The sequence below is a fragment of the Oncorhynchus nerka genome, linkage group LG15, assembly GCF_034236695.1.
Source record: "Oncorhynchus nerka isolate Pitt River linkage group LG15, Oner_Uvic_2.0, whole genome shotgun sequence".
Lineage (NCBI taxonomy): Eukaryota > Metazoa > Chordata > Actinopteri > Salmoniformes > Salmonidae > Oncorhynchus > Oncorhynchus nerka.
This window is the reverse complement of record NC_088410.1, coordinates 104,035,640-104,044,059: the sequence shown is the minus strand read 5'-3', so window position 1 is coordinate 104,044,059 and position 8,420 is coordinate 104,035,640.

Below are 8,420 nucleotides of genomic sequence, written 5' to 3'. Positions count from 1 at the left end.
TTGATTTATACAGAGAAAAGAGTCGGCCTGATAATTGAACCCTGTGGCACCCCCATAGAGACTGCCAGAGGTCTGGACAACAAGCCCTCTGATTTGACACTCCGAACTCTATCTGAGAAGTAGTTGGTGAACCAGGCGAGGCAGTCATTAGAGAAACCAAGGCTGTTGACTGCCGATAAGAATGTGGTGATTTGACAGAGTCGAAAGCCTTGGCCAGGTCGATGAATATGGCTGCACAAAGCCTTGGCCAGGTCGATGAATATGGCTGCACAATAATGTATTTTATCGATGGCGCTTATGATATTGTGTAGGACCTTGAGCGTGGCTGAGGTGCACCCATGACCAGCTCGAAAACCAGATTGCATATTGGAGAAGGTACGGTGGGATTCAAAATGGTTGGTGATCTGTTTTGTTAACTTGGCTTTCGAAGACTTTAGAAAGGCAGGGAAGAATGGATATAGATCTATAACAGTTTGGGTCTAGCGTGTCTCCCCCTTTTGAAGAGGGGGATTACCGCAGCAGCTTTCCAAACTTTAGGAATCTTGGACGATACAAAAGAGAGGTTGAACAGGCTAGCAATAGGGGTTGCAACAGTGGCGGCGGATAATTTTAGGAAGAGAGGGTCCAGATTGTCTAGCCCGGCTGATTTGTACGGGTCCAGGTTTTGCAGCTCTTTCTGAACATCAGCTGTCTGGATTTGGGTGAAGCAGAAGCTGGGGGGGCTTGGTCCAGTTGCTGTGGGGGGTACAGAGCTGTTGGGGTAGCCTGGTGGAAAGCATGGCCAGCCATAGAAAAATGCTTATTGAAATTCTCGATTATCGTGGATTTTTCAGTGGTGACAGTGTTTCTTATTCTCAGAGCAGTGGGTAGCTGGGAGGAGGTACTCTTATTCTCCATGGACTTTACAGTGTCCCAAAACTTTTTGGAATTAGTGCTGCAGGATGTACATTTCTGTTTTGAAAAAGCTAGCCTTTGCTTTCCTAACTGACTGTGTGTACTGATTCCTGACTTCCTTGAAAAGTTGCATATCGCGGGGACTATTCGATGCTAGTGCTGTATGCCACAGGGTGTTTTTCTGCTGGTCAAGGGCAGTCAAGTCTGGAGTGAATCAAGAGCTATATCATCTGTTCTTAGTTCTACATTTTTTGAAAGGGGCATGCTTACGATGGTGAGGAAAGCACTTTTTTTTTATAGAACAACCAGGCATCCTCCACTGATGGGATGAGGTTAATAGCTACACCACCCGATGTCACAGGAAGGCCAAAAGGATCATCAAGGACAACAACCACCCGAGCTGCTGCCTGTTCACCCCGCTATCATCCAGAAGGCGAGGTCAGTACAGATGCATCAAAGCGGGGACCAAGAAGATGTTTTCCAGTCTCTATCTCAAGGCCTACAGACTGTTAAACAGCCATCACTAACATTGAGTGGCTGCTGCCAACACACTGACTCAAATCTCTAGCCACTTTAATAATGGAAAATTGATGTAATAAATGTATCACTAGCCACTTTATATAATGTTTACATATCCTACATTACTAATCTCATATGCAAGCAAGCATTTCGCTACACTCGCATTAACATCTGCTAACCCTGTATATGTGACAGACAATTTGATTTGATCCTTCCAGGATACCCGGGCCAGGTCGATTATAGAAAGGCCTGCTCGCAAAAGTGTTTTAGGGAGCGTTTGACAGTGAAGAGGGGTGGGCGTTTAACCGCGGACCCATAACGGACTCAGGCAATGAGTCATTGATCTCTGAGATCCTGGTTGAAGACAAGAGAGGTGTATTTGGAGGACAAGTTGGTTAGGATAATATCTATGAGTGTGCCCCGGGTGTACGAATTTGGGTTGTACCTGGTAGGTTCCTTGATAATTTGTGGGAGATTGAGGGCATATAGCTTAGATTGAAGGACGACCGGGGTGTTAAGCATATCCCAGTTTAGGTCACCTAACAGCACGAGCTCTGAAGATAGATGGGGTGGGGGGGCAGCAATCAATTCACATATGGTGTCCTGGGCACAGCTGGGGGGGGTCTATAACAAGCAGCAACAGTGAGGGACTTATTTCTGATAAAAATGGATCTTTAAAAGTAGATGCTCAAGCTGTTGGAAGGGGGCGTTGGAAGACACAATGTAAGTAACCTAATTTATGTCCCTCTTACTGCCCTGAATGCCTCTGCTGATCCTACAGCTATTGTATGCGGAAATCCTATGCCTATGAACCAGAGTTGGTGCTAACAGTATGAGGCGGTGTGCCCTAGCAGGAAGTCCACCGTTTGCAGCTCATCCTGCACTAACATAAATAACCAGAGCATGTCTCTCTCCATGGTGGAGAGCGCTGTTCCTACATTGTGGGGAGCGCTGTTCCTACATGGTGGAGAGCCCTGTTCCTACATGGTGGAGAGCGCTGGTGGAGAGCGCTGTTCCTACATGGTGGAGAGCGCTGGTGGAGAGCCCTGTTCCTACATGGTGGAGAGCGCTGGTGGAGAGCGCTGTTCCTACATGGTGGAGAGCACTGGTGGAGAACGCTGTTCCTACATGGTGGAGAGCGCTGTTCATACATGGTGGAGAGTGCTGTGGAGGGCGCTATTCCTACATGGTGGAGAGCGCTGTTCCTACATGGTGGAGAGCGCTGGTGGAGAGCGCTGTTCATACATGGTGGAGAGCGCTGTTCATACATGGTGGAGAGCGCTGTTCATACATGGTGGAGTGCGCTGGTGGAGAGCGCTATTCCTACATGGTGGAGAGTGCTATTCCTACATGGTGGAGGGCGCTATTCCTACATGGTGGAGAGCGCTGGTGGAGAGCGCTGTTCCTACATGGTGGAGAGCGCTGTTCCTACATGGTGGAGAGCGCTGGTGGAGAGCGCTATTCCTACATGGTGGAGAGCGCTGTTCCTACATGGTGGAGAGCGCTGAGCGCTGTTCCTACATGGAGAGCGCTGTTCCTACATGGAGAGCGCTGTTCCTATATGGTGGAGAGCGCTGTTCCTACATGGTGGAGAGTGCTGGTGGAGAGCGCTGTTCCTATATGGTGGAGAGCGCTGTTCTGACATGGTGGAGAGTGCTGGTGGAGAGCGCTGTTCCGACATGGTGGAGAGCGCTGTTCCTACATGGTGGAGAGCGCTGTTCCTACATGGTGGAGAGTGCTGGAGGAGAGCGCTGTTCCTACATGGTGGAGAGCGCTGTTCCTACATGGTGGAGAGCGCTGTTCCTACATGGTGGAGAGCGCTGAGCGCTGTTCCTACATGGAGAGCGCTGTTCCTACATGGAGAGCGCTGTTCCTATATGGTGGAGAGCGCTGTTCCTACATGGTGGAGAGTGCTGGTGGAGAGCGCTGTTCCTATATGGTGGAGAGCGCTGTTCTGACATGGTGGAGAGTGCTGGTGGAGAGCGCTGTTCCGACATGGTGGAGAGCGCTGAGCGCTGTTCCTACATGGAGAGCGCTGTTCCTACATGGTGGAGAGCGCTGTTCCTACATGGTGGAGAGTGCTGGTGGAGAGCGCTGTTCCTACATGGTGGAGAGCGCTGTTCCTACATGGTGGAGAGCGCTGTTCCTACATGGTGGAGAGCGCTGTTCCTACATGGTGGAGAGTGCTGGTGGAGAGCGCTGTTCCTACATGGTGGAGAGCGCTGTTCCTACATGGTGGAGAGCGCTGTTCCTACATGGTGGAGAGCGCTGAGCGCTGTTCCTACATGGAGAGCGCTGTTCCTACATGGAGAGCGCTGTTCCTATATGGTGGAGAGCGCTGTTCCTACATGGTGGAGAGTGCTGGTGGAGAGCGCTGTTCCTATACGGTGGAGAGCGCTGTTCTGACATGGTGGAGAGTGCTGGTGGAGAGCGCTGTTCCGACATGGTGGAGAGCGCTGTTCCGACATGGTGGAGAGCCCTGTTCCGACATGGTGGAGAGCCCTGTTCCTACATGGTGGAGAGCCCTGTTCCTACAAGGCGGAGAGCGCTGTTCCGACATGGTGGAGAGCCCTGTTCCTACATGGTGGAGAGTGCTGGTGGAGAGCGCTGTTCCTACATGGTGGAGAGCGCTGTTCCTACATGGTGGAGAGCGCTGAGCGCTGTTCCTACATGGAGAGCGCTGTTCCTACATGGAGAGCGCTGTTCCTACATGGAGAGCGCTGTTCCTACATGGAGAGCGCTGTTCCTATATGGTGGAGAGCGCTGTTCCTACATGGTGGAGAGTGCTGGTGGAGAGCGCTGTTCCTATATGGTGGAGAGCGCTGTTCTGACATGGTGGAGAGTGCTGGTGGAGAGCGCTGTTCCGACATGGTGGAGAGCGCTGTTCCGACATGGTGGAGAGCGCTGTTCCTACATGGTGGAGAGCGCTGTTCCGACATGGTGGAGAGCCCTGTTCCGACATGGTGGAGAGCCCTGTTCCTACATGGTGGAGAGCCCTGTTCCTACAAGGTGGAGAGCGCTGTTCCTACAAGGTGGAGAGCGCTGTTCCTACATGGTGGAGAGCGCTGTTCCTACATGGTGGAGAGCGCTGTTCCTACATGGTGGAGAGCGCTATTCCTACATGGTGGAGAGCGCTGTTCCTACATGGTGGAGAGCGCTGAGCGCTGTTCCTACATGGAGAGCGCTGTTCCTACATGGAGAGCGTTGTTCCTACATGGAGAGCGCTGTTCCTATATGGTGGAGAGCGCTGTTCCTACATGGTGGAGAGTGCTGGTGGAGAGCGCTGTTCCTATATGGTGGAGAGCGCTGTTCTGACATGGTGGAGAGTGCTGGTGGAGAGCGCTGTTCCGACATGGTGGAGAGCGCTGTTCCGACATGGTGGAGAGCGCTGTTCCGACATGGTGGAGAGCGCTGTTCCAACATGGTGGAGAGCCCTGTTCCGACATGGTGGAGAGCCCTGTTCCTACATGGTGGAGAGCCCTGTTCCTACAAGGTGGAGAGCGCTGTTCCTACATGGTGGAGAGCGCTGTTCCTACATGGTGGAGAGCGCTGTTCCTACATGGTGGAGAGTGCTGGTGGAGAGCGCTGTTCCTACATGGTGGAGAGCGCTGTTCCTACATGGTGGAGAGCGCTGTTCCTACATGGTGGAGAGCGCTGAGCGCTGTTCCTACATGGAGAGCGCTGTTCCTACATGGAGAGCGCTGTTCCTATATGGTGGAGAGCGCTGTTCCTACATGGTGGAGAGCGCTGTTCCTATATGGTGGAGAGCGCTGTTCTGACATGGTGGAGAGTGCTGGTGGAGAGCGCTGTTCCGACATGGTGGAGAGCGCTGTTCCGACATGGTGGAGAGCGCTGTTCCTACATGGTGGAGAGCGCTGAGCGCTGTTCCTACATGGAGAGCGCTGTTCCTACATGGAGAGCGCTGTTCCTACATGGAGAGCGCTGTTCCTACATGGAGAGCGCTGTTCCTATATGGTGGAGAGCGCTGTTCCTACATGGTGGAGAGTGCTGGTGGAGAGCGCTGTTCCTATATGGTGGAGAGCGCTGTTCTGACATGGTGGAGAGTGCTGGTGGAGAGCGCTGTTCCGACATGGTGGAGAGCGCTGTTCCGACATGGTGGAGAGCCCTGTTCCGACATGGTGGAGAGCCCTGTTCCTACATGGTGGAGAGCCCTGTTCCTACAAGGTGGAGAGCGCTGTTCCGACATGGTGGAGAGCCCTGTTCCGACATGGTGGAGAGCGCTGAGCGCTGTTCCTACATGGAGAGCGCTGTTCCTACATGGAGAGCGCTGTTCCTACATGGAGAGCGCTGTTCCTACATGGAGAGCGCTGTTCCTATATGGTGGAGAGCGCTGTTCTGACATGGTGGAGAGTGCTGGTGGAGAGCGCTGTTCCGACATGGTGGAGAGCGCTGTTCCGACATGGTGGAGAGCGCTGTTCCTACATGGTGGAGAGTGCTGAGCGCTGTTCCTACATGGAGAGCGCTGTTCCTACATGGAGAGCGCTGTTCCTACATGGTGGAGAGCGCTGTTCCGACATGGTGGAGAGCGCTGTTCTGACATGGTGGAGAGCCCTGTTCCGACATGGTGGAGAGCCCTGTTCCTACATGGTGGAGAGCCCTGTTCCTACAAGGTGGAGAGCGCTGTTCCTACATGGTAGAGAGCGCTGTTCCTACATGGTGGAGAGCGCTGTTCCTACATGGTGGAGAGCGCTGTTCCTACATGGTGGAGAGCGCTGTTCCGACATGGTGGAGAGCCCTGTTCCTACATGGTGGAGAGCGCTGGTGGAGAGCCCTGTTCCTACATGGTGGAGAGCGCTGGTGGAGAGCGCTGTTCCTACATGGTGGAGAGTGCTGGTGGAGAGCGCTGATCCTACATGGTGGAGAGCACTGGTGGAGAACGCTGTTCTGACATGGTGGAGAGCGCTGTTCTGACATGGTGGAGAGAGCTGGTGGAGAGCGCTGTTCCTACATGGTGGAGAGCGCTGTTCCTACATGGTGGAGAGCGCTGTTCCTACATGGTGGAGAGTGCTGGTGGAGAGCGCTGATCCTACATGGTGGAGAACGCTGTTCTGACATGGTGGAGAGCGCTGTTCTGACATGGTGGAGAGCGCTGTTCCTACATGGTGGAGAGTGCTGGTGGAGAGCTCTGTTCCTACATGGTGGAGAGCGCTGTTCCTACATGGTGGAGAGCGCTGGTGGAGAGCGCTGTTCCTACATGGAGAGCGCTGGTGGAGAGCGCTGTTCCTACATGGTGGAGAGCGCTGTTCCTACATGGTGGAGAGCGCTGTCCCTACATGGTGGAGAGCCCTGTTCCTACATGGTGGAGAGCGCTGGTGGAGAGCGCTGTTCCTATATGGTGGAGAGCCCTGTTCCTACATGGTGGAGGGCGCTGGTGGAGAGCCCTGTTCCTACATGGTGGAGAGCGCTGGTGGAGAGCCCTGTTCCTACATGGTGGAGAGCGCTGGTGGAGAGCGCTGTTCCTACATGGTGGAGAGCGCTGGTGGAGAGCGCTGTTCCTACAAGGTGGAGAGTGCTGGTGGAGAGCGCTGATCCTACATGGTGGAGAACGCTGTTCTGACATGGTGGAGAGCGCTGTTCTGACGTGGTGGAGAGCGCTGTTCTGACGTGGTGGAGAGCGCTGTTCCTACATGGTGGAGAGTGCTGGTGGAGAGCGCTGTTCCTACATGGTGGAGAGCGCTGTTCCTACATGGTGGAGAGCGCTGGTGGAGAGCGCTGTTCCTACATGGAGAGCGCTGGTGGAGAGCGCTGTTCCTACATGGTGGAGAGCGCTGTTCCTACATGGTGAAGAGCGCTGGTGGAGAGCGCAGTTCCTACATGGTGGAGAGCCCTGTTCCTACATGGTGGAGAGCCCTGTTCCTACATGGTGGAGAGCGCTGGTGGAGATCACTGTTCCTACATGGTGGAGAGTGCTGTTTCTACATGGTGGAGAGCGCTGGTGGAGAGTACTGCTCCTACATGGTGGAGAGCGCTGTTCCTACATGGTGGAGAGCGCTGTTCCTACATGGTGGAGAGCCCTGTTCCTACATGGTGGAGAGCGCTGGTGGAGAGCCCTGTTCCTACATGGTGGAGAGCGCTGTTCCTACATGGTGGAGAGTGCTGGTGTAGAGCACTGTTCCTACATGGTGGAGAGCGCTGTTCCTACATGGTGGACAGTGCTGGTGGAGAACGCTGTTCCTACATGGTGGAGAGCGCTGTTCTGACATGGTGGAGAGCGCTGTTCCTACATGGCTGAGAGTGCTGGTGGAGAGCGCTGTTCCTACATGGTGGAGAGCGCTGGTGGAGAGCGCTGTTCCTACATGGTGGAGAGCGCTGTTCCTACATGGTGGAGAGCGCTGAGCGCTGTTCCTACATGGAGAGCGCTGTTCCTACATGGTGGAGAGCGCTGTTCCGACATGGTGGGGAGCGCTGTTCCTACATGGTGGAGAGCCCTGTTCCTACATGGTGGAGACCGCTGGTGGAGAGCGCTGTTCCTACATGGTGGAGAGCGCTGTTCCTACATGGTGGAGAGCGCTGTTCCTACATGGTGGAGAGCCCTGTTCCTACATGGTGGAGAGCACTGGTGGAGAGCGCTGTTCCTACATGGTGGAGAGCGCTGTTCCTACATGGTGGAGAGCGCTGTTCCTACATGGTGGACAGTGCTGGTGGAGAGCGCTGTTCCTACATGGTGGAGAGCGCTGGTGGAGAACGCTGTTCCTACATGGTGGAGAGCGCTGTTCTGACATGGTGGAGAGCGCTGTTCCTATATGGTGGAGAGTGCTGGTGGAGAGCGCTGTTCCTACATGGTGGAGAGTGCTGGTGGAGAGCACTGTTCCTACATGGTGGAGAGTGCTGGTGGAGAGCGCTGTTCCTACATGGTGGAGAGTGCTGGTGGAGAGCGCTGTTCCTACATGGTGGAGAGCGCTGGTGGAGAGCGCTGTTCCTACATGGTGCAGAGCGCTGTTCCTACATGGTGGAGAGCGCTGTTCCGACATGGTGGGGAGCGCTGT